At 45.8% G+C, this 25,798-nt stretch overlaps 1 protein-coding gene across 2 annotated transcripts in view; it reads left to right on the top strand.

Annotated features, from left to right (window-relative positions):
• Positions 1 to 25,798, top strand: part of LOC147718709 (hypoxanthine-guanine phosphoribosyltransferase) — a 451,506-nt gene that overhangs the window by 175,147 nt on the left and 250,561 nt on the right. The gene's annotated exons all lie outside the window — the stretch shown is intronic.

Genomic DNA, 25,798 nt, shown 5'->3' with positions numbered 1-25,798 from the left:
TAACTTGACTGTGCCAGCCCTAAAGCAGAACAGTAAACTGTGCCCCCAGCAGACCAAATATTTAGTCCGGTACCCTGCAATTAAGCTGTTTGTTCTAAGGTTCTGATATACTGCCACACTCGTCTTCCTAATCTTTGTGGCCAATCTTCCATCACGAAAACATTTATACAGAGCTAGCTCTAACTGGTAGCCTGATTGCCCTCAGGGTTCTCAAAGAGATGCTGGTAAAGAAGATCCCACCCCGACTAGCCATGGGATATTCATGCCTTTATAAAAGCTAAGACAATCTGTAATAATATCTCTTGTAAGGATCGCCTCCTTGTTTTTCCATACTGCTAACCGTAGCAGGGGAGGACTGGCAGTAATGCAATTTTCTATAAAGTGTAAAATCAGTTCACTGTGACAGATAAAATGGGGAGAGGAACTGAGAACTGCCAAAACCTTACGGCAAAATCTATTTTCTTGTGCCTGAAACATTTTGCATTTGGTAATGCCGTATACCTTAGCCCCTTATGTAGCTAACGAAAAACATTGCATTGTGGACATTTGCAAAAGGGGCATGAGAGCTCCAACCCCTTTCCTGGGCTGCAGTGTGCTAAACAATGAGCTGAACAGCTTGGAAAGATGTATTTATGCAGTGAGCAATATGCGCTGTCCAAGGTCCGTTGGCAGTGAAAACTAGACCCAGGTAAGAAAAAGTGCTAGTGCAGTTTAAACTGTTGTTGCCAACAGTCAGCAAGGACAAATTATACTTCCACGAGCCACAAACCTTAATAGAATATTTTGCAAAATGAGTACGTAGGTCGAGCTTGGCCATAAAGTCCACAAATCTTTAGACCAAAAGATGCAGAGCCCTAGGTGTGCGAGCCATCAACACAGCATTGTCCACATACAGCAAGGATGGTAGCCAGAATCGTTTTACTTTAGGAACAACACGTGTATATTAACAACCCCAACCCTTTTATTAATAAAAAAGGTTAATAAAAAGGGGTTGAGGTTGTTTATACAATAAATAGGAGGAGCTAAAACACACCCTTGTTTCACATCCAAAAATGCCAATCAATTTAGAAACCTCCCCATGAAAATTTATTCTAATTCCTGCCTTCATGTCCCTGTACAAATATGCTGAAAAGTGCATCAGTGCTTCATCCATCCCACGTGCTAAAAGGTTTGACAACAGCTTTGATGGATTCACCCAATCAAAAGCTGAGGTAAAATCCATAGGTGCTTAAAGTAGAGTTGACTGATGGGCTACTGTATATTTCCCAACAAAAAGATTGAGATTAAGACACTGCTAGACTGTGCTGACCTTGTTCCTAAAACCGTATTGACACAAGTATAGGATGTACTTCTCCTTGGCCCATTCCTATAACCTATTGTATAGGACCCTTTCCATCATTCTCAATGTATCTATAAGGAAATTGGCTTATATAAGCCAGGTTGCGAACGGTCTCCCTTTTTAAAAATAGGAACTATAGAGGAGATTGACCATGAGCTAGGTAAAGGAGAATGGGCCAGACTGTTAAACACTTTCAGTAATAACTGAGCCCAGAATTTAGGGTTATGCTTTATAAGATCTATTGGTACTCCGTCCGGGCCAGGGGCTTTGCCCTCAATAATCTGGCTTATAGCGTCTTCAACCTCACCCAAGGCCAGGTGCACAGCCTTATGGGTAAAAGCCACAGGGGGTTCACTTTCTGCTTGAATGGCAGCATAGATGTCAGTGAAGTGCACCTCCCACGCCTCACTAGTATTATTGCAGCTAATAGGTGTTAATGCCCTATTCATTTGTCTCATGTCTTTCACATCCATCCAAAAGAGTGAACTGTTCTTTTTATTTGCCACCAAAGCTAATGAACCCCACTGTTTTTCCAGTATGTATTCCTTGCTGTGGTTACCTCTTTATATTTCTTACATAAAAGGACCACCTCTAGAGGGTTCCTAGGATTGGCTGTAAGGGCCATGCGTAGTTGGCAACAGGGCATTCGTGACTAAACCATCTAGGTCTGACAGTTGGACATGAGGGTCTCATTAACTCTTTTTTTTTTTTTTTAAACCTTTATTGTAGCATTTAGTAAAAATACAAGTATGGGCCTACAACCGCGGGGGCCGGCCTCTAGTAAAATTAAAATATCCAATATCACCATACAACACAGCTCATCAGCCGACAATCCCGAGGTCCGGCAGCGATTCCGGTTAAAGCTTGTATTTAGAATGCACAGCTGGGTTCCAGGATGAGACAGAGGTTTCCTTTTATATTTTATACGAGAGGATCAGGTGCTATACAATCAAACAGAATGCGGGGGACAGGGTAAAAAACAGGATATGCATGAAGTAACCACTATAATGGAGAATTGGCACCAGAGCATATAGATCCGTACGAAAGAAAACACAATATACATTCCATAGTGCTCCGGCACTCAGAGCCTGCCCACCCAGGAATCCGGATATCATAAGAGCATAAGCACGAAATACGAGCACACAATAAGAATCCAGTTGATTCATAGCTATACTGATCCTTAAAAAAGAGAGGAAGAAAGAAAAAAAAGGCCATAGAAAATAAAAAAGGCAAAAAAAAAAAAAACCTCCAACCCCCCACCCTGCACCCCTGCAAATGGCTATAGCCTGACTCCACTAGCAGCGTGCCCGTTGCCCCTAATAACTAAAACCCCAAAGGTAGGAGAAAGAACGGAGGAGGGCATATCCGTGTGGGCTCCCGGCCCCTTTAGACCCCCCGCCTGAAACAGCCACCCCTTATCACTAAAAACAAGTTTAAGACAACAATATAGATGAAGTTAGAGGGTACCGTGAGACACCGCCCAGCCTCTCAGAGCAAACAATTACAGGTCCAACAATTATGAACGCCATGCCAACCATTCCCGACCCAGTCGATCTCAACCTTGGCCCTTCCGAACAAGAACACGAACCCCTCCTGGCGAGACCCAAAGGCACACAAAGAAGCAATAAAGAGGCAGAGAGTCATCAGAAAGCAGTCCATGGCTACCGGCAGGCAGTGAGACCACAGGAACTGTAGACGCAGACAAACTTTCCCTCCTAGTTAAACAGTCCCAATGTGTCTTGCACAGGAGTCGTAGCGTCACCAGGAAAGGAGAAGATGACCACAAAAGAAATAGAAAGTCACAAACAAAAGTCACCGGGGAGGGAACGCCGGACGTTATCTCCAGAGCCGGTGGTGGTGGAAGGTTCAGCAATACCATGACATCCTCGGGAACACAATCTCCCAGGGCACCATCCGATGGTTCCAACGCTTGTTTCCTCACGGGGTTCTCGCACGGAATCAAAATGGCCGCGGTATGAACGGCTGTAGATTCCTGTTCCAACGATAGGGCCGGGCCCGGTTCCACCCGGAGCATCGCAGATAAGTGCGTGTCCAATTTGCTCAACAAAGTATCCACATGTGAGCGAAATGCCCAAAGGTCTGCTAGAATTGACCTCAGCGATGGCTCATGCACCGCTCGGTTCATGGTTTCATGCCCGACATCAGTCACAATCACCTCCCCGGGTGAATCTGGCATCCTTGGGGGGGGGGGGGACAGACAGGACCACGAACGTGCAAATGCGAGGGGTGACCAGTCTTTGTCCGCAGCCACGGTCAACCCGGTGAAGGCCGGAGGCCAGAAACCCCGAACCACCGAACCCCGGGGAGCGTGAACCGGGGCCGCGGGACGGGGACCCCCACCCGGCAGCAAGCTGACTCACCCCTCGGTCGATGCTGAGCGATGGAAACGATTGCTGCCAATTTCGGGCTGAATTAAAGCCTCCACTCCGGTCGACCGGACCCAGCCCGATCCTCCTGGCCGATGTTGTTGCACTACAGCCCGGCTGTGAAAGTACTCCAGGCCCCGGCTTCACCACTGGAGCAGGCCGCAAACTTCAACTCGATGGAACTTCGTCAAACAAGCCGATAAAAGTATCCGGATTTCACCATCGGAGTGCGGAACAGTTCATGAACACAGAGACTAGGCGTAAAGTTAGGATAGCGTACAGGATATTGTGGCGGGTTACGGAGGTCGGCGGAGCCGGGAGCCTAAGCAGCCATCTTGCTTGCTGACGTAGCTCCTCCCCTCTCATTAACTCTTAATGTGATAACAGAGTTGAGTAAATGCAATAGCAGCTGGGTAAGCAGCATCGTTCTCAGTTCAAAAAGCTATGACCAGGTCTAAATTGTCTTTGATCACATTGTGAAATAAGATGGCAGGAGCAACTGCTCTCCGTTTTAGTCTTAAACAGTCAGTAGACGGCTCAAGATATCTTGCTCCACATTCCCCTCTATAACTAGGCTTGTGGGACACCGTGCATGCAACCTCAATCGGTTTATGATCCCCATAATTTGTTTACACAACATTGCCCTACAGCAGTAAATCCTCCAAAGTGGATGATATACAATAATAATCAATTGTGGATGCACAACCTCTACCCCTATAAGTAAGGAGGGTAGTGTTGCTTCACTTTGAACAGCAATTTCCATGGCATTATCTAGGTCATATGCCGCCATAGGACAACAACTCTGAACCCCTAGTGTCAGTACTATTCTGGGCATGAGATTAGTTATGTGCAGTGACTATGCTAAGCGTGCCCGAAGAGTTGGCTCTGGAGTAAGCCTTGCAAAAAAATTGCCTCCTAAACAAAAACCTGACATTTGCCCTCAATCATGACCACATTTTGTAAAATCATTATTATAAAAATATAAAGGGTTTTTTGCCTTGGCATAACCCCCTGCCAATACGTGTTCCCAAATTGCCAACCCGCCAGATGCACAACTTGATCTGAAAGGGGTTGCAGAAATATTTTGACACACAAAACCATCAATGGATATTTTAGTTTCACCCATGTCTCCTGGAACATTAGGTTGTCATATTGTCTAAAAACAGATAACCAATCTGGTATGAAGATCTTAGATTGTAGGCCAGCCACATTTCAACGTTGAGTCACCATGACCTGAGGCAGGCAAGGGAGAGCATTACAAGAGGTCACTCTTTCGGGTGTAATAGGTGCTGACCCACCCCTGTCTACTGATTTGGCCCTCAATCAATCCAGCTCGTCAAGGCCTTCTAAGGTGGAAAATCTATTTTAATGTGTGAAGGTGGGTGGACTAAGTGCGGCTCTTAATATAGCTAGTTTATAAAAATAGCCAAAAGGGGGGTGGGGGGGAGCAACCTTTAGAGTTATTACTAACAATAACCTCTTGTTGCCTCTTTTTATTTCTAACACTTAATGGCCTCCCAAAGTTGATGCCAATAAAGTCTCCATCAATATCTGTTTGAGCGAGCCACCCACCCCACCGTCTGCACAATTTAAATCTTGTACGCACTTGCAGGATTGAAATGTTTGTGCTTGCTAAGCCGGTCAACAGATTTGTTCCATAGCTCCCCCGTGATTTTCTTTGAGAGTCCCTCAGAGGTGGCACTCCAGCTAAAGCTAAAACATATGGACAGGCTGCCAAGGGCAAGTCCAGTAAGTCTTTATTCGGCTTGTGGCAGGTTCCATGATGTTTTCGACTAGGAACTCCTAATCCGGGCTGCTCTGTGGTGACTTTTGGTTTGGGGTCTGCGAGGCCAGGCAATTCTTTTTTGAGAACCAACGTTATTGGCATTTTGTAAACCAAAACAAGACAGTTATAAAAAATATTTGTAGCACTGTGACCTAAATGACATTTTATTACACATCCACTTATTACCTTCCTAGCAATAAATTTAAAATTGAATAAGACATAGTCTACCCGTAGCACCATGAGCAATCAGTCCAATAATCCCATCCATTTACCCCATATTCGCTCATATTTTTTGGGGCATCCTCTTGCCTAATAAACAGCTTTTTCTTGGATCGCACATCAATCCACACCCTTTCACCATTCCAAAATAGGAGGCTTGGAGTCCTTCCAGGCCACTGCAATGTCTCTTTTAACAATCAGGAGGGCTGTACCTAGGAACTACTTGTCGGCTCGGGAGCCATCCATCCCTTGCATCACCCAGAGGAGAAGAGCCAGAGGAGTAAGGGGCACCTCCCATCCCAGTACTCCAATCCGTTCCGCTGTGACCGCCGCCTAGTACTTAGATATGACTGCGGAGTACCAGACAATATGAAAGCAGTCAGCTGGTCACTCTCTACAGCGTGGATACTGTGGGGCTGGGGGGAGTCCAGCTTTGTGCAATTGTGCCGGTGTAAGATATGCACAGTGAAGATAGTATATCTGTACGAGGTGAAGTCTAGCAGAGATCGTGAGAGTTCTGGGGGCCATAAGGGCGTCTCTCCAATCCTAGTCGTCGAGAGGGCCCCCTCAACCCTCCCACCTAGTTTTAAGAGGGTGCAGCATGGACAGAGTGTTGTTTAACAGGGATCTGTATATTTGGAATACACCTCCTTTCCCCAGGTCGCCCATGACAATTTTGGCTTCCAAGGGGCTGAACTCGGGAAATGACTATTGGTCAGGGATGTGAATGGCAAGGGCATGCCGTAGCTGGAGATATCTGCGTAGAACGCAATGAGTATGTGCGTTGTAGGTCTTGGAAGGAGGACAGATGGTCTCCTTTCCAGATATCACCAAGGTGGGTAAAGCCCTTCCGGTCCCACACCTGAAAACACGTCAAAGTCCCCACCCCCCGCAACCAGGTGCTGTGCCATAATGGAGTTTGTAATGTGATTTTGGTGTCCCACTGGGTGTGTCTCAGTGCTGACCGCCACGCCAGGAAAGCTGAGCGAGTCACTTTTGGTAAGGTCTGAGCGATTGGGGTTCCATATAGCATTGCTTGGGTCTGAGTGAATCCAAGACATCCCATTTCAAGCCATTATGCCGGATCCGACCATCCCCTGTTAAACCAACCATGGATTATCAGGAGCCGAGTGATGAGAAAAGCCAGTCGATTCTATTGAGTGTCCATTGAAAGGGGCACTAGAAGCTGTGGAACATAGTTTATACGCCGGTCAACCAGCAGGTCGGAAAGTTAGGAACCAGTCAAGATCCAGTTCTTGTAGTAGAAATGTAGAAATATTCCAAAAATACACGCTCACGATGGTGTTGGTGCAGTTGTAGATTAAGAGGGCCCGCAAAAGGAGCATCCATTGCGGAGAAGCAGAAATAGGATGAGAATGCTAGAAATTAGGAATAACCGCAGCGGAAATCCTCCGAATACACTGGAAAAATGGAATGGATAAAAGCGAGTATTATTCCAAAGATAGTTTGGAACGAACTGACGAGGTCGGAGCAGACAACTTTAAAAAAGTGAGAGACCTGCTGTATTAGAGGCATTAAAAAGTTGATGCACTAATTTGCTTAAATGCAGGGGAAGGTTTGTATTTAAAAATTACTGTATTTCACTCAAGTTCTAGCCACCTGCAATTTGAAGGTTTCACGAGCAGATGGGAGAGCTACTTCATGTTAAAACAATGCTTCGAGTCTGCTTAGCTTTTTGAAGTGTGCCTTCAAAGTTGGAATGGAAGGCCACAATGAGCGATTTACAATCCCATGAGGAGTGGGAAACTAGACTTTGTTGCAACAAGTGACGAGCTGGGAAATGGACAAAATATAGGGCACTCCAGTTCGCATTCCTCAGCAATCTTGATCACTAAGCATTACATAACTCCCATTTGAAAGAATCCTCGTGAGGGGAAATATTGTGGGGACTGAAATTCCTTTTAAATAACAGGTCAAATTTGGCGCTGAAGCATTACATGCACCATGGATTTTAATATGTTTGCAAGCAGTGACTGTCCGATAGTCACAATCTTCCTCAATAGGGAAAACTTCCTTCCTAGCCTGTCCACAACGATATTTAAAGGGAATTGGCTAATAGTCATGAATGAAACTGCTCCCAAGGGGTTCATATTTACCAACCGGAAATTGTTTTGTGCAAGCGGTGAACTGAAGTATCGAGATAGGCAAAGTTTTAGCTATAGTATATGGAAGTTGTTCTAATTTTGCTAGATGCAACATTGTGGAAGTTGTGTCTTTCATCACCATCAGTTGTTGATTGCGTGTCAAATTAAAGGGCAGGAATAAATGACTACAGTTCAAGTAGTGTCATGGGATGCTCCCATTTTTAAGTGTTGGAAGCGTCCAGCTAAACTGCATAATAGATCTAAGCCGACTTAGCCCATGATACAATGTTGACATGTTAATTTGCATGATATCAATAATATTATTTCAATTATAAATACGAGAAGACAACTTATTTTTTCTATTAACAACAACAGCAAGCACTATATCAAAATTATCTTGGTCAATTTGTCTTAAATGTGCAGCAGCTTCCATCCTGGAAATTTCCAAATTTCATTATAGGTAGCATATATAATAAGTCTTTTAGAACGTGGAGATTTGGGACCCAAAAATAAATCTGATAAATTCATTTCTTAGGACAGGAGAGAAAGATGTTTCACTGCAGACCGTGTGGAATGTTCAAACCACTGTTTCTTTCTTTCCTTTCAATATTTCTTTTTCTTATTGAGTAAGCAACCATTCAATGGTGGACCGTGTACAATGTAGCAATTTACATTACCAGCATAGTATACATTTGTCTCTATGGCTTCTGTTCGTATGTTGTGACCGTATCATCACATTGTACACCATGTATACCATATATGGCACCACCCCTACTGGGTGCCTGCAGCAAGACATCTGAGCAAAACTTTGTCGGTATGAGTCCTGATACAAAAAAATTGTAGGAAATAATGACAACACATAACAATGAGAACATAATGGTGTGCCCTCTATAAAATGCTACATAGCAACAATATTTATATGTAGGAAGGTCATTGAGGTGGGTGGATATGATAACCTCAAGAATGCCAATCATCCGCAAAGGTGGAGGGGAGGGAGTCTGGGCGAGAGGGGGATATTGGTCTTGCCAGTGTAAGCAGGCAGTGTATCCTGTGTACACCTCTTGTGCCCGCTCGCTCCTGTGCTTACTACTATTCAGGGACTTGCACCCTGCAATCTAACCTTAATTATGGTTAAGTATGTTTTTTAATCTGGAGGGTGAGATGTGGTTGTTAACCCCGCTAGAGCAACACTCAGTATCTCTATTTCTATCAAAATACCTTGTCATAGGTCTTTAAGCCACAGTACGATAGGAGGTGGAGTCGATGATTTCCAGCTCATGGCTATCCTACGTTTTGCTGCCACCAGCGCCAGATCAAGGAACTTGTTGAGGGTCTTTCAAGCTGACACTCGAGAGGTGATCCCTAGCAAGAAATGCAGGGCATCCAGTGGTAGAGCTGCAACTACTGCCTCTGTTAAGACCTCCGCTATAGTCCACCAATAAGATGACCAGAGGGTGCATGACCACAGCATGTGGGTCAAGGTAGCATCAAGGTTATGATTGTGTGGGCAAGAATCTGTGATGCCTGGGTACATCCAAGCAAGTCTGTGGGGTGTGAGGTATGTGCGGTGGAGAAAATCAAATTGTGTGTACTTCAGAGATGCGTTTTGGCGCCTCCATACATTGCCCCCACTGCATGTCGGAGAGTGATGTGGAGAGTTCCCTGCTCCAATGAGTGCAGAGTGCGGCGTGAGGGACATGCATGTCCCTGCGTTTTTAATCGTATAGCAACGTAATAGCACGGTGGCCAGCCCTGTGTGTGCCCATAATTTGGAGGGTCCTGGTAATTCAGGCTCATTCTGTTCCTTGGTAATCAAAAGAGTGTACAGAGTTCCCCACCGGGGATTGGTTTAGGAAAGGGGATAATTCTCTCTCTAGAGGGTGTGTTGGTAGAGATTAAGGTAATCCCTTGACGGAATTAGGACGCCTCACACAATTCAAAGGTTGGACGACTGTTGCCATCCCACCCGATGATTGTTTTGTGTCATCATTGGCCTCCTTCTCCAACGACAGGCTGGCGGTGCAATGCTTGTCGGGTAGCACTGGGTGCTACTCTTTTGTGGAGATCTTTTATTCCTCAGCCATTTGATGCATGTGTGTGAGGGGCCAGAAGGGGGAGTGCAGTTGTGAGCGTGCGTGGAAAGTTAAAAGAAGTCAGTAGAGTCCATTAAGAACCTTTAATGATATGGCTCACTGCCTCGTTAAAAAGTGGTGAAGGGAGGGGTACCGAGGCACAGAGAGTAAGGTGATCTTGCCTCGTTCAACCCTCGCCTATGGTGCGGTCAACATGTTTCATGCCACTCAGGCAATTCTTCAGGACCTAAATGCTCATCAACAGGTAAAGGATATTTTATACAACCTGCAGGGTATCGCAAGATGGGATCCTGCTTAGTTTCCCGCCCCTGAGTCCCTGGTAGACGGACCCCGGAGTGTAATGAAGGGAGGGCTGCTTTTTACACAAGTATATATTCCAGCATGAAAAGGCCTATGTTCTAACCACTGTTGACATAACTTTTCCACCAAATCAGTGGTAATCATGCCAAAATGTTGTGATTGAGGGTATTGGCGATAAGGTTTGCTGGATTTGAACCCAGGTGTGGAGTTGAGAAAACGGGCATGACAATCATTAGCATCAACTGGCTACAATAACCACCCGTTAGGATCTGAAAGTGTGAAATGAATGTATGACTGTACCTAGATGCTCTTTGATGTAATTTGTCAAGCTTTGTCAATTATCAAAGTGGTGACATTCATTTTAACCACATGGCTGCTGGCCGTTTTCCCCCCCCTGTGCTGGAAAATGCCATTTTAGTGGCACCATGACGAGCTCAGCTCGTCATCAGCACACGACACCCGTGGGTGATGACGAGCTGAGCTCGTCATCAGCATCGAAAGGGTTAAAAACAATTGCCAAGCACAGACATGTAGTATGGGTGTCATTCAAGAAGATCATTTGTATGGGAATCAAGCAGGCTCAAAAGTTTTCCATTCCCTGAACCTGCGAAGGTTTTGTTCCCCAAATGAAGCTGTATATATATGAGTTTGGTCTGTGTAGGCATATATTGTTTTGGTGGGGTTGGAACTAATTTAAAGTAGGAGGTGGGGTCTGAAGTGTCATGTCCTGTAAAATATGTGAATTTGTATTTATGAGTTTTAGAACACCCTTGTGGGGAGTTGGACAATGTTCCCATTGTGCATAATTAAATGATGCCTGTTGAATATTGGAATCTGAAATTTAACTCATGAAGTCTGAAAGTAAGGAGTAGATCTAATCCTCCAGTGATCCAGTGCTTAAAGTCCCAAGATGGTTGCATACAAGCCTCTCCGATCTAGTGATACTTAGGGGAAATCTAAAATTGATTTTGCATAGTAGTACTGGATAGCAGCTTGGTGTCTTATCCCTATAACGAAAAATAAATACTACATGCAATACTCACAGGTGATGGAACATGCTACAGAACATGGGTACACTCAAAAGGGCCAGTATACCGAAATAATACCACCCATCTATCTACATGTTTGGTTCCTGCATCTGCAGCAACATTGTGGTTGTGTGACACACTACACTGCAATGCCGTTTTTTAAAGTTATGTTGACATTGGAGCCTATAAAAATGCAAAGTCGTTTTGGTTGCCTAAAACAAACTAGCAATATTTGTATGATCTACTTGGCCTGTATCCTCTAATGTTGGCTAGAGTAGAACAGGATTTAACTATGTTTGATCATGTCAAAGTTTAATTTGAAACTGTATCATCTAGCTACTATGCGGTAGTCTGATAAAATATTGAGTTGTAAATATAGGGAGGACGAAATATAAAAAAATATAATTGTGATGAAAAATTACATGATTCAGAAACTTCGTTGTCAAATAGTTTTTCAGGTAAGTAATATCAGTGATAATGTTGTAAATATTGTTTTTTTTTAAATATAGTTTGTAATTTTAAGTGATTTAGAATTTTTAATGTGATTGGTAATAGCAATTTATAGTGTCATAGTATGTTGGGTTTGTAGGGGATTTGGATGGGAAGTTAAGTAATAGTGATGTATTAATACTTTTTAAGTAAGTATGTGATTTCATTATGCATGTTATGTAATTGATTTATTATACTTATATTTTATGTGCACGTTTGTTTGGGGTTCGGTGGGAAGTTTTGTTTTTGATAAGAAACTTTATTGATGTTAATTAACAATAGTACAGCTCCTCAGAAGTGTGATGGGGTACACCATAAACTCATATGGCACATGACAAGCAATCTGGTGTGAAGCAGTGAGAAATACATATAATAGATGACAATAAGACATAAATATTGCTGCTGTTCCTTTCAACCCAGTTGACCCAGCCATTTACACCTTACTCATTCGTGTTTGGTCGGGGAATCTTTTTCCTCGTACACAGGTTTCTCCTGCAACGCACACTAATCCAGTCCACTGGGCCACAGTCGGAGGTGTGGGACTTTACCAGTTGACTGTTATATCTCGTTTTGCTACCATAGTAGCTGTGCCTATGAATGTTCTGTACATCCGGGTACCCCCAGAGCCCTGCAAACCCCCCAGAAGGAGAACCAAATTAGTGTGTGTGACCCCAATCCTAGCACTAAGGTCAGTTACAATGTCCATCCAGTATTTATGTATTGCTGTACATGACCACGCCATATGGTAGAAGTCCGCTGGGGTCTATGCGCAGCGTGTACAAGCAGGGCTCATAAGGAGACAGACCGGCTTGATGGATTGTGGCCGGGGTGAGGTAAGCACCAAATAGGTAGTAGGTTTTAATTAAACTCAACCTGGATGAGATGGTTATGGCTTGAGGGTCCATGATACCATCACGCCAGCCATCGTCCTCTAAAGGACCTAGCCATCGCTCCCATAGTGCGCTAAGGGGATCTAGTGCGTTAGGTACGTTAATATTAAAGGTTTAGAATAAGGGTTCAATAGATCTGCAATATTTCTCATTTTCCTAATGGACCCATCAGGAGCTTGGCTCCCAGCGAACTGGACTCATGTATGTGTGTATTGAGTGCGTGCCTAAGTTGTAGATACCTAAATAACATCATGGAGCTCATAGCCTAGGTGTCCTGCAGCCTTAAAAAGTGTGTGTATATGAGCCCCAGACCAGATATTGCTCAATTGTGCTATGCCAATGAGGCCACCTCTCTCAACCAAGTACAGTGCCTTTAGAGGGTTTGGAGTGTGAGTTTAGCATCCCATTGTGCTTGTTGGAATATGGATCTCTGTAGGAGAGTAGGGTCTGCAATCCTATGATCACCCGGACTTTTTGCTTTTGTTTCACTGGTTTACGACTTACTCGGGCTGTGGGCCTGCCAATCAGACCCCCAGCCTAGCTGTTCTCTCGCTAAATTGATGTGTACCTTAGGTGCATTACCCAATTGGAACTGGGCCACCCTGTCAGACCCTGTAACTCAGGGCATAGGTGTACCCAGGGCCTACCAGGGGCTGAAGCATGTATTATGCCACCCCTGGATGGCCATCTAAATCTGACACAACTGGCTGCACGACAGCTGGGGCCACGTGGCGTACTCGCCCGTGGCTGTAGGTGTAGTATCCCTATACCTAACCTTAAAATGGACACCCGAGTTCCTCTCAGTCACTCCTATGGCAGGCCTTAACAATCCTGAAGGCAGAGTGCATGGAATCGTGTGAATTGGGCTCTGGCACGAGCCGAGCCCGGTTGCAGCTTGCGGAACCAAGACCCAATGGCTGTTCCATGATAACGCGTATCATATCGGTAACTTCGGTATCGCGTTATCAAGACATGTCGAGTAAGGTGTCATACGAATCGGGATGCTGCCCCCTCACCAATTCTGGCGACGAGGTTAGCATTCCGCCCTTCTAGAGGGACACGACATGTACGTAACTGTGAACCCCGGTTAAAGTTAACTGAAGCCTCAGCTCCACAAAATGGACGCTGCCACCACAGACACGAGTCTGACCTCCTGCTGCTGGGAGTCCTTCCAGCGAGGAGAGCTTAGACAAAGGGTTTCCTGTCAAGGGCGGTGTTCGCACCGTCCCAGACAGGGTTTGTGTATTCTGGGTAGGTAGGGCTTTGCAAGAAGGTGACTGCGGAGTGGCACCCCGGTGCTCACTACGCATCTGCCGGCTAGAACCAGTTCCAGGGGCGCGCAGCCCCTGACCTGGGGAAAGTCCAGCAGGGGGAGAGGGGTGTAACTACCCCCCTTCCTGGTCCCACCCTTAGGGCAGGACCTAGTCATGTACCCACCCCTTTCTTTAGGATAAAGGCCGGAGCGGGGACCCTTCCAAATTAGATCATCTTTGAATCAAGAATACTTTCTACAAAAGGACTTCGAGACTCTTCTCAAGATTTCTCCCTTGTGGCTAAGGAGTAGTCACCCTGCATCCGCAGGCACCATCTAAGAACTCTGCGGTTTGCTGCAAGTCCTTCCTCAAGGATCCGACGGCCCAGCTCGACGAGAACCGGCTTCCCTGGCACCTCTGACCTCTACCCACGTCTTCAGCTCAGCTGGGATCTGTGGGTGCGACGAGACCTCGAGGGACCGGCCATCATCAAAACCTGCACGCTTTCTTTATCAGCACGACCATCGAAGCAATTCTCTGGTGAGTGCTCTGGGGTCCGAGAAGCCCCGACCCTGAGCAGCTCCAGCACCGAAGTGCAGTCTCCCAGCATCTCCACGATCTGCGTGGGGCCCTTCTGCTCGCTGCTCAGCACGTTGTCTGGTCACTAGCCGCTGGCTTGTGCCCTTCTTTGACGACATCCAACAACCAACGCTGCTGGTCTGGTTGCTCCAGACCGGCCCTTGCTCCCTTTTCCGAGAGGAGCACCCCGGACCCTCCTGGTCCGCTCAAGACGCCATTTTAGGCCCACCACGTGGCCCTAAAATCTGCCAAGGCTTGTTGCCCCAATCCTGGGCCCAGCGACGCCGACCGCATCAACCTTCGTGGGACAGCTCGCACCTCCATCCTGGTCGCCAACAACGCCTCCTGGTCCGTGAGACTGCAGAGCCTAGCGTCGCCCACTCACCTAGTCGAGGTGACGGCCATCCGGTGCCTTCCTGGTACCCTCTGACTACTGGCTAGCAGTACGAACTTGGTCCCCTCTGCTTTCAGGTATCAACGATCACTGATCCAGGCTTGGATCTCTACGAACTATTCATCACTGGTCGCCGGCCAGCAACTCCTTTTCTTCCGGCTCCTGGCTCGTCAGCGAAGACCCCCGACGCCTGTAAGACTTGTGCAGCCGCAGCCCTCGTGGCTAGGTAACTTCGGCATTTCGGTGCCTGCATAGCCTCCTTACTTTAGGGTCCCGAGTCCCTCGCTTCCGACTTGCCTTATTGGGTCCGCCCGAGACCACTAAACTTTCCGTGCCCTCGGGCACTTGTTTTAATTGTGCACTTGAAGTATTTTCTAAGAGCTTTTGTTCTGTGCTTAGTACCCTGTCCTCATAAAGAGTACAGGGCTGTTGTGATTCTAATAAATATACTGTTTATTTTCATAACACTTGTGTGGTGTCCTGTCACTTGGTGTTCAAGGGGTATGTGATGGTATTACAGCTGGCTTAACGCGCCCTCTAGAGTTTAGCCCGAAGACTGCTCGTATCCACGCTACTAGGATAGCTGGTCTAAGGTTGACTTACAACCAATCACCATAAGGGTCGTTTGGAACGATACATAGTGGTCGCTAGAATAGCGAACGCTGCATATCGGGCCAACTTCTCACAATCTCCATGAGAGGAAAACCGCTCAGGTCACTAATAGAAAGAAAGTAGGGATTTGGGAGCCATAAAGTATTCCTATGATCCGGCATGCTGAATCTGTCCCCCACCCCCCACAGAGAACCAGTCATTGATTACTAGGAGTTGGTCTGTCGGGTAGTAGTAGAAAAGATTAGTTATTCCCAGGCCACCGTCGTAGGGAGCATTTGACAGTGGGCAAGGGCCAGACTGGGTCTGGATCTACCCCAGATAAACGCTGTGGCTAGTCTATATATGGTCTGAAACCAGTGCCATGACAGGTGGAGCAGGAGGTTTTGGAAGACATCTAGAAATCTAGGAAGTATCCTCATTTTATACAGGGTAATTCTACCCATTGGATTCAATGGTAGGGGGTGCTATTTGCAGAGAACCCCATTTTTCTTTTGACAATGGGTTATGGAACCAGGTATGCTCTCTATGGAGGGCCACCCAAATTCCTAGGTCTCGGAAACTGAGGCTTTGGACAGTAATGTCTGATTGCCACGCCACACAGTCACAGGATTGTTTCAACTATACCAAGATTGATTTAGCTGGGTTTATCTGTAATATGGACGCCTCACAGAAGAGCTGAAGGATGCAGAGGCATCGAGGACCAGATGTTGCGGTATCAGTCCAAAAGAAGGATGACGTCCGCGTAGAGTGCAATACGGTCTTCATGAGCGTCCTCCCATTGCCAACCTCCTATCAGGGCATCACACCTAATGAGGCGAGCGAGTGGCTCGATTGCCAGGGCAAAGAGGAGGGAAGGAGGCAATGTAATTTGTACTTGTAAATGTAAATGTAATTTGTACTTGTAAAGGGCACTGATACCCCAACTGGGGTGTCCTGGCGCTGTAACGCCAACCGCTGTGGAACCCTTCCTGGCTTTTCCCTGTGAAATGTCCACTCCTGGGCACCCCCAAGGTGAAGCCAGGCATCCCAGCGCTGTTGGGGCCGTGTGGAGATTAAGTAAGCTATTGCCCAGAGTTGCAGAGTGGGACCCATGATTAGAATAGGCACCGAGGCGAGAATTATCAGGTCCGAGGAAATTGAGCCCAAGACACGCCGAGGCGGGAATTGAACCCTGGTCCCGGGCAAGACCTCTGCATCAGGGTCTGCCGCTCTAACCATTGAGCCACACTTCTCCACCATTGAGCCACACTTCTCCACAGGACAAGACAGGGGGACGGGTGGGAAGTTGATTAGGTAATTAACAATTCATTTATAATTTTATGATACTTTTTTTATTATGTAAATTTTGTAATCATTTATTTTAGTTATATTTTAGGTGCAGGCTGCTTGGTTTGTAGGGGTATAGGGTGGGAAGTTAATAAAGTAATTAGCTATTCATTTATTATTATTTTATTTAGTTCTGTTTTAGTTGCTGTTTGCTAGTTTTGTAGGAGTATACCGTGGGAAGTTAAATAATTAAAAAATAGTAATTTATATGGGGCCCTACCGATCTGGGCTCCAAAGAGCAAATATGGGTTACCTTGGGGCGGATGGTGGCAAAACAAGACCTCGCTAGAGTGTGGCGGGTTCAGAGCCCACCGAGTATAAGGGAGTGGGGTAAGTATATGGACTGGTGTATGGTCACTGAAAAGTTCATATATGAAACCAGGGGGTGCCCCAATAAATGTATGGAAGTTTGGTAACAATGGAATGCCCACAGGGGAGGGATATGTGAACCTCCAAGAACGAGGGATGATGTTGTAAATGAGATCTGAACACCTTTAAACGGGAAAGGTCATTATGGTTTTGTGATAATTATGCATCAAGTATCATTTGCATTGTAACTATATTGTCAATGTATGTGTGATTTGATTTCTTTCATATGTCATACCTTGATTTCAATAAAAAAAAGAATAATTTTTTAAAATTTATAATTAAATATGTAATTGATTAATTATGCAAGTTGTGTAATTATATATTTTAGGTGTATTTAAGTTGTGGGCTTCTGGGTTTGTAGGGTTATAGGATGGGAAGTTAATTAAGTAATTAAGCATTTTTTAATCAAAAATTAATTATTACATTTTGTTCGAGGCATGCGGGCTGCTGAATTCATATCTGTGCATAGATCGCCGCCTAGTGTTGGGTCCGGATGATCGCACATTGTTGTCCTGGAAGAGTCTCCGAAGTATCACGAGATAGGTGGCTCCTCCCCTGGACTACAGTGCGCATGGGCATCGACTCCATCCTCAGATTGTTTTTTTCCGCCATTGGGTTCGGATGCATATTGGTTCACTCAAGTCTGAATCGATATAAAAGTTTCTTAAGGCCAAAAGTCCTTTAGTTTTTTCGTCGGTATTGTCTTGCGTTCGGTGCCCAGTTCTGTTCCAGCTAAGTTCCCGAGCCGGATTTCCAGGAGAGCCGTGTGCTTTTCAACGCTGAAGGCCCGGTCGACGCCAGAGGCCTTATCGATGAACCATCATGGAACGGAGCCCGTTCAAGAGATGTCCCGTGTGCAACTCCAAGTAACCCCACATTGACGTCCACCCGGTGTGCAACAAGTGTCTGTCGCCGGATCATGATGAAGCCAGCTGCATGGCTTGTTCTCGTTTTCGATCCAAGAAGACGCTTCTGCATCGACGCGCTGCGCGCAAGGAAGCCCAGCAGACTGCACCGGAGCCTGTGGACATCTTCGATGCCGGGGATGATGAAGGAGCAGACCGGGAGGTTCGAGAGAACCTGTTGAATCCCGCGTCGGAGGTCGACTCCAACTACGACGCAGATGTTGAGATGCTCGAAGTGGAAGACATCGTCGACGAGGTAGGAGACGACGATGGGACCTTTGGGGCCATGAAAGATAGCTCGAGCGAGGAGCTATGCCCACAAACTGACACTGGGGCCGAAACGCTTCATAAGGCTTAGGTCGAGGGATCGCCACAAGGCCTTACCCAAGATTTTCCAATAAGTTCTACGGCCCCGCCTTCGGACATATCTAAGGAGCCGCAAACTGCGAAATCAAAACCGAAAGTGAAAGCTCCGGTATCGACGCAACCAAAAGCACTGGTGACTACATCGAAACCGAAAGTGCGTATTGCTTTGGTCGGCTCGAAGTCCTCGGACCTGTCGGCACCGACAAAGCAGAAGAACGTTATCGACCCGAAGAAACCGCTGAAGGGCGTCGAGACTAAGTCTAGCACGCTGAAGGCAAAGGTCAAGGCAGTCGACCCGAACAAATCGGCGCCGAAGACAGTCGACACCGACAAAGGACTCGGTGATCCGAAGGTTCTCGAGCCTCCGCGTCGGCTGGACAAGGCAAAGAGCGGGACAACCCCCGAGTCCACGCCTGGTGGTGCCTCGAACGATTCCGTCGAGTCGACGCAGCCATCCGCCTCATTCTCGAAGCAGGTGGCAGACTCCCTGAAGTGCATCAAGGACAAGGCCTCGGGGGTCGGGCCTAAAGATCCTCCACCTTCGAAGCCTGCCGATAAACCTCAGAAGACGTCGGCGCCCATCCACTTCACGCTGCCACCAAAAGTGGTGCCGAAGGCTTTCGTCCCTAAAATGGCCGCCGACATGCCCAAGAAGGTGTCCACGGTGCCGAAGCCGACAACTGTAGTCCCGGCCGCAAAGCATCGACAATCCTCTTTGGAAGAGCAACAGGAACAGTTTATAGATGGCGAGACAGGCAGACTTTCTCTTTATAAAAGGAAAATCGCCCCGGAACAGCCAATGGAGTCCTATAAAATTCCACTAAAGAAGAAAAAGGATTCTACTTCAACACCTGTTCTTGTAGAACCTGTATCTCCACGTGGCCATGATGTCTCACCCACTTCTTCAGATGTGGACACTGGGGAAGGTGATAATGACTAATACAGCTATCCTGTGGACACTGATCCAGATGATACAAATGAACCCTGGGCAGATGCTGCTGACCCAGGTGATCCACACACTGCCCCAGACACTCAAGTTTATGCTGTAAAAACGTCACCTACTGAGGATTCGGCAGCGTTTAATGCCCTCATTGAAAGGGCGGCTAAGAATCATGACGTCCAGCTCCAAGCTGACCCCATTGAAGAAGACTTTCTTTTCGACACCTTTTCCACCTCAGAGAGGACTGTCAAAACTCTGCCTATGTTGAAGGGTGTCTTGAAGCATGCTGGGGAAATCTTTAAGGAGCCTACAAGAGCCAGGGTGATAAACCCCAGGATTGAAAAAAAGTACAAACCGGCGCCTGGAGACCCTACTTACATTAAGGGACAGTTGCCATTGGACTCTCTTGTTTCTAATGCCCAGAAGACGGCTAATTCACAAACAACGGGTGATGCTCCTCCCCCAGATAAGGAATCTAAGGTGTTCGAGGCATCAGGGAAAAGGGTGGCAGCTCAAGCGGCCAATATCTGGCGCATTTCAAACACTCGGGCACTCTTAGCCAGGTATGACGGGGCCCATTACGACACACTTGAGACCCTGTTACAGCACCTACCAGGTGGATATAAAGAGGCAGCTGAGATGCTCATCCAGGAAGGGAAGCTCATATCAAATGCTTCTATCAAATGTGCACTGGACGCAGCAGACACCGCGGCCAGAGCTGTTAACACTAGTGTCATGTTGAGACGACATGCATGGCTCAGAATCTCCGGGTTCAAGCCAGAGATACAGACCACCATACTAAATCGGACAGTAAACCCTGATCATCTATTTGGCCCAGAGATGGACACCACCTTGGAGAAAATCAAAAAAGACACTGAGACTGCAAAGTCTATGAGGGCTCTACAGTCGCAGCAGTTCAGGGGTGGTTCTTTTCGTCCCTCAAGCAATAGAGGTGTTTCCAGAGGCCAGCTGTCCCAGAACACACAGTACTATAAAGGTGGCGCGCAAACCACATACACCAAACCAAGTAGTGTTGTGTTCTAATCTAGGACCCCGATCAATACTGTGACCGTATGCCCCTATACGGCTATAATCCACTTGTACCCCTATAATGGCATAAACGATCAAGAGCAATATTTCAGAAACTCGTCTCTGGCCTAACACGATCAGAGCCACATTTCAGAATCGCTTCCTCTGCAGCTCATTAGAGCAAATGACAGCAGAAGCCACTATCTAAGATTCCTAGATTACACTCGGAGTTCTTCAACAAGATAAAAACTCAGCAACCTGGGAAAGCCCAGCTTGCTATGTTTTGATTAGTAATAGAACTCTAATGAGCACTGAGAGACGATCACTTCCTAGTGACAAATTTATTGACGTCTTATGTCCAAAAACTTACGTCAAACAAGGCACCTTTCAGGTATAAATATTACCAACGTTGCCTTAAGCAAACGCTGCCTCAACGACATCGATGATAGCGATGGTGTGGTGAACACAGGAGCAGATCAGCTGTCCCCTGCAGAGCCCAGCAGATGCAAGCTGCCCACGGACGCTGCCCCTCCTCCTCCTTGACACGCTGAGAGAGACGCTGTCTTTTCTCCTGCCGAGAAAATCCAGCTCCGGCGTTTCCAGCCTACTCTTGCGAGTGACTGGGATATCGAGTCCTGGAAGGAGATACAAGACCTCCAACATTCTATTTCAGAGGTATGGGGTTGACTAAACCCTTAGAGAGAATTCTTGAAGCAAACCTTGGCAAAAGCAACTTAACTAAAACTGCTACTTACTTACTCCCTCCCAAGTATTAGGCTTAGGTCAGGTACACTGAGGTAGGCGTAGTTAGAAGCACCAGCTGAGTACGTTAGCTGAATGTATATATGAATGTATATATTTTATTCATTTTAAACCATTGTATGGCTAAGAAACCATATCAATGCTTTTACAGTATTATTTCGTAATCCTCATTTTACTGTACGCACTTTTTATAACTAGTCTTGCAATTGTGGCAATTCATTTCTCTTGCACGAGAAGAAAGACTGTTCAATAAATAATATCTTTTATTGAAAACGCCTGTCTCTCTATTTCTCTGCATCTTGGTGAAAGTAATCTGCACAACTGACTGAGTAAAATAACTGTCTATTGTTTTACACGACTCTAGAGATTGACTCTTATTCTAAGGAGCAAAGTTGTCATGTTAATGCGGTTGTTGGAAAACTGAATCCCTTCTTGTCTGTACCAGGGAAGCTGATCACTTCCTATTCAGTCAAGAAAGTTTCCAGTGACCTCTGAGCTAGTTGGTAACAAACCCAATTAAGTTTAGCATAGTCAGTAGAGACCTGGAAGACCCGCACTTCTACGTCCATACTATTGTTTGTTATTCCAATGCGCAGGGCCTATTGGGAAAATAGGAACTACACTACAGTAGAGGTGGATATCGTGGAAACCGCGCCAAGGGCAGAGGTCGTGGAAACAACAACTCCAGATCCTCCGCCACTAACAAACAGTGACGCCTTGTCACTGCCCCCTGACCACGCAACACCCGTCGGGGGACTTCAACAGTTCCTGCCAGTCTGGAAGTCCATCACCACAGACAGGTGGGTCACACAGCTTATCCAGTATGGTTATTGTCTGGAGGTAACATCCACTCCACCCAACATACCCCCAAGACACCGTCCTAGGTCCACCGAGCATTTGCACTTATTGCAGCAGGAGGTACTAGTCATGCTGAAAAAAGGGTCAATCGAGCTCGTGCCTGTGGAAGAAAGAGGCACAGGAGTTTACTCACTGTACTTCTTGATACCAAAAAAGGACGGGTCCCTCAGACGCATACTGGACCTCAGACCCCTCAATTAGTACATTCTGTCGGAGCACTTTCACATGCTAACACTGCAGCAAGTCCTACCGTTGCTCAGTCAGGGAGATTTTCTCGCAACATTAGATCTGAAGGATGCGTATTTTCATATTCCGCTGCACCCGTCACACAGAAAATACCTCCGGTTCACCATCCAAAATCAACATTATCAGTTCAAGGCTCTACCTTTCGGAGTCACCACGGCACCCAGGGAGTTTTCAAAGTGCCTGGCAACGGTGGCGGCACACCTTCGGAGACAGAACATTCACATCTACCCTTATCTGGACGACTGGCTAATCCAGGCAAAGTCGCCCCAGCAGTGTGTGCCCACATGTCCTACACCATTCACCTTATTCACGATCTGGGATTCTCACTGAATTACCCAAAGTCCCACCTGCAACCCGCACACATACGGCAGTATCTGGGTGCGACGATAAACACTCTGGCAGCCAAAGCACAGCCAAATGCAGTGAGTGTCAGCAGTATTCAATCGCTGATTCAGAAATTCAGACCTCAATACTCGCTTCCAGCACGAGTGTTCATGCAGTTGATAGGCATGATGGCCTCCTGCATCTCTATAGTCCCGCACGCGAGACTACATATGCTTCCGCTTCAGGAGTGCTTAGCACGTCAGTGGACTCAGGCTCACCGACAGTTGAAAGACCTAGTGTTGGTAACCGGTCGTGCATACAGCTCTCTGCATTGGTGGAAACCACAAAACCTTTGCAAGGGACGACCGTTCCAGGAGCCTTTGCCACAAATCATTCTGACGACGGACGCTTCTCTCCAGGGTTGGGGAGCTCATGTACTCCATTACACTGTGCAGGGACTATGGACAACACAGCAGAGGAAGATGCACATCAACGTTCTAGAACTGATGGCTATCTTCATGGCAATGAAAGCATTCAAGGTACATCTGTGCAACAAGGTCGTGTTGATCCGGACGGACAACATGACGTCCATGTACTACATCCAGAAGCAGGGAGGTACACACTCTCCACAGTTGTCTCATCTGGCTCAGAGCATGTGGAAGTGGGCCAATCAAAGGAATATCTTTCTCATGGCGGAACACCTCCCGGGCAAGGACAATCAGATGGCGGACCTGCTCAGCAGGTACAGCCACCAAATGCACGAGTGGGAGATACATCCATCAGTACTCCACCCATACTTCCAAAGGTGGAGTCATCCGGAGATAGACCTGTTCGCCACAAAGGAAAACGCCAAATGCTGAAGCTTTGCCGCCAGGTTTCCACACCCACAGTCGCAGGGCAATGCGATATGGATGAACTGGTCAGGCAAATTTGCGTACGCTTTTCCCCCAGCACCTCTAATACCGCTGGTGGCACGCAAGCTGAAGCAACACTCGATGACTCTCATCCTGGTTGCTCAGACGTGGGCACGCCAACCATGGTACACCACGTTTCTGGAACTATCCGTGGTACCGAATCAAAGGCTGCGCCTCACACCCAAGCTTTTGACGCAGAGCCATGGCGACATTCAGCATCCAGATCCGCAACAGCTCAACCTGGCGATCTGGCTCCTGAGGTCTTAGAGTTTGGCTACCTCAACTTACCTCCTGACTGTATGGACATAATCAGGGAGGCAAGGAAGCCCACCACCAGAGCATGCTATGCGGCGAAATGGAAGCGGTTTGTCATTTATTGTGCAGACCACAACATTAACCCGCTGGACGCCTCTATTACAAAACATCATTTGTTATCTCTTACATCTGTACAAATGTACGGTGTAAACGGGAAGTGTTGTGTGTTACACCGTTATCGGCGTTTGAAGCTAGCGACCACACTACCACGAGTAAGTAAGCGTCTCACAGATTAAATGTGATATTCCGGCATGCTTGCAGTTAACTGAGCACTTGAGCTACTTAATATTTACACTACCGTTGAATTTATAGTCAAACGCTACTTGCGTGGACCCGCATGCTATTCATATTCACTTTGACTCCAAGCTCACCGAGTGTTTTTACTCGCGTCTCTTATTTTCGAGCGATCTTTATTTGTAATAAACTCGTACACAGTCACCAATTTCACTTGACCGTTTTATGAACCCCTCACTCAGACTAATTTCACTATTTCCTTGCTTATTTCACCTTGATCGATTCACAAAGACTAAACTTTAAAGAGCTACGAGCACTAACATGTCACCCGGTTTTTATTACATCTTACTTAATTTTTGTATCATATCTTGCTTAGTTTATTTAGGTTATATTATGGAACCCCACTCTTATTGCTATGTCTCGTTTAAATTACAGAGGCTCCCCGATGAAGGGCTCTGTCTGCCCGAAATGCATTGGAGCATTTGAATATATTTACTTGGATGCATTTACTTTATGAAAATTTGAACTGATTTAAACAAAATACCAATGAAACCTAAGATGAATAATTAAAATTCTCTTTTGAACAATATTTGGAGTCTCAGTTTTATGAGAACCAATGGAGTGCCCGACATTCAGGGATGACATCATGGCCTCATGGTGACACATGATATATTGTTTATAAAGACGTGCCTAGGATGGACACGTTACCTGTTGGGAGCACCCAATTGATTATAACATTCGTGAACACTACAAATCTGAAACGCTTTTACAGCCAGCTGTGCGCCTCCTGTTTCTGAACAGAAGTGGGAATAGGAAATGTAACCCCTCCAAATGCCAATGCATTTCCTATTGTTACTGGAGTAGGAATAGTAAATGTAATCCTTCCGAAGTCCAGGGCTTTCTGTACTGTTGCTGAGACTGGAGTGGTAGTAGTATATAGATCCCATCTGTAGTCCTACAAGTGTGAATAGTATTTCAAATTATTCCCAGACTCCAATACATTTCCTAATATTACATTACATTTTTTATAGTTTTACATTTTTAGTATTTGATTATATTTTTATTTGTTTAAAAAAATGTTGATTTTTTTAAAACATTTTATTTGTTGGATAATTTATTTAATGTTTTGGAATTAAATTAATATTTTTTGTTTCGTGTAATTTGTGTGTGTATATCGATGTCTATATATGCTTTTCATAGTAGGTAATTAAAAGAATTCCACAACAAAATATAATGTATAATATATCAATTTTTAATAATTGATACATTATATATCCACTATATTACTGAGAAAACCAAAGGTTACAGTAGCATTATAGTTAAGTTCACTTTTTGCCCACACAAAACAATATAAATGTGGCAGTTGTTATACTTATACGTATCTGAAGCAACTATAACTTGTGGCCTAAAGTTACTTAATATTATTAAAGAACAAGGGAACCCTCTAGGTAAGCAAGGACCTGGGGTATCAATTGAGTTAAAAATAACAGTCCTTGACAAGGAGGAATAACAATTTCAATAATTATAGGCCACAATATGCACTATAATGAACAAGAAGTCCAGCCGGACTTCAAAATTTATTCGATAACTAAATAAGTCAAATCAAACAGAACAACAATAAAGCAGTGGGACACAGTCCTGTATCCACAGTACTAAACATACAATACACAGTACAGTTAACTAGGGATTTTCAGGCATTAGAAGGAACAGGAGCAAAAAGGTAATTTTACAATCTA

This window comes from Lissotriton vulgaris, chromosome 4_1, assembly GCF_964263255.1.
Source record: "Lissotriton vulgaris chromosome 4_1, aLisVul1.2, whole genome shotgun sequence".
Lineage (NCBI taxonomy): Eukaryota > Metazoa > Chordata > Amphibia > Caudata > Salamandridae > Lissotriton > Lissotriton vulgaris.
Note: the sequence above shows the minus strand (reverse complement) of the source record. Positions and strands in the feature narration are given on the sequence as shown.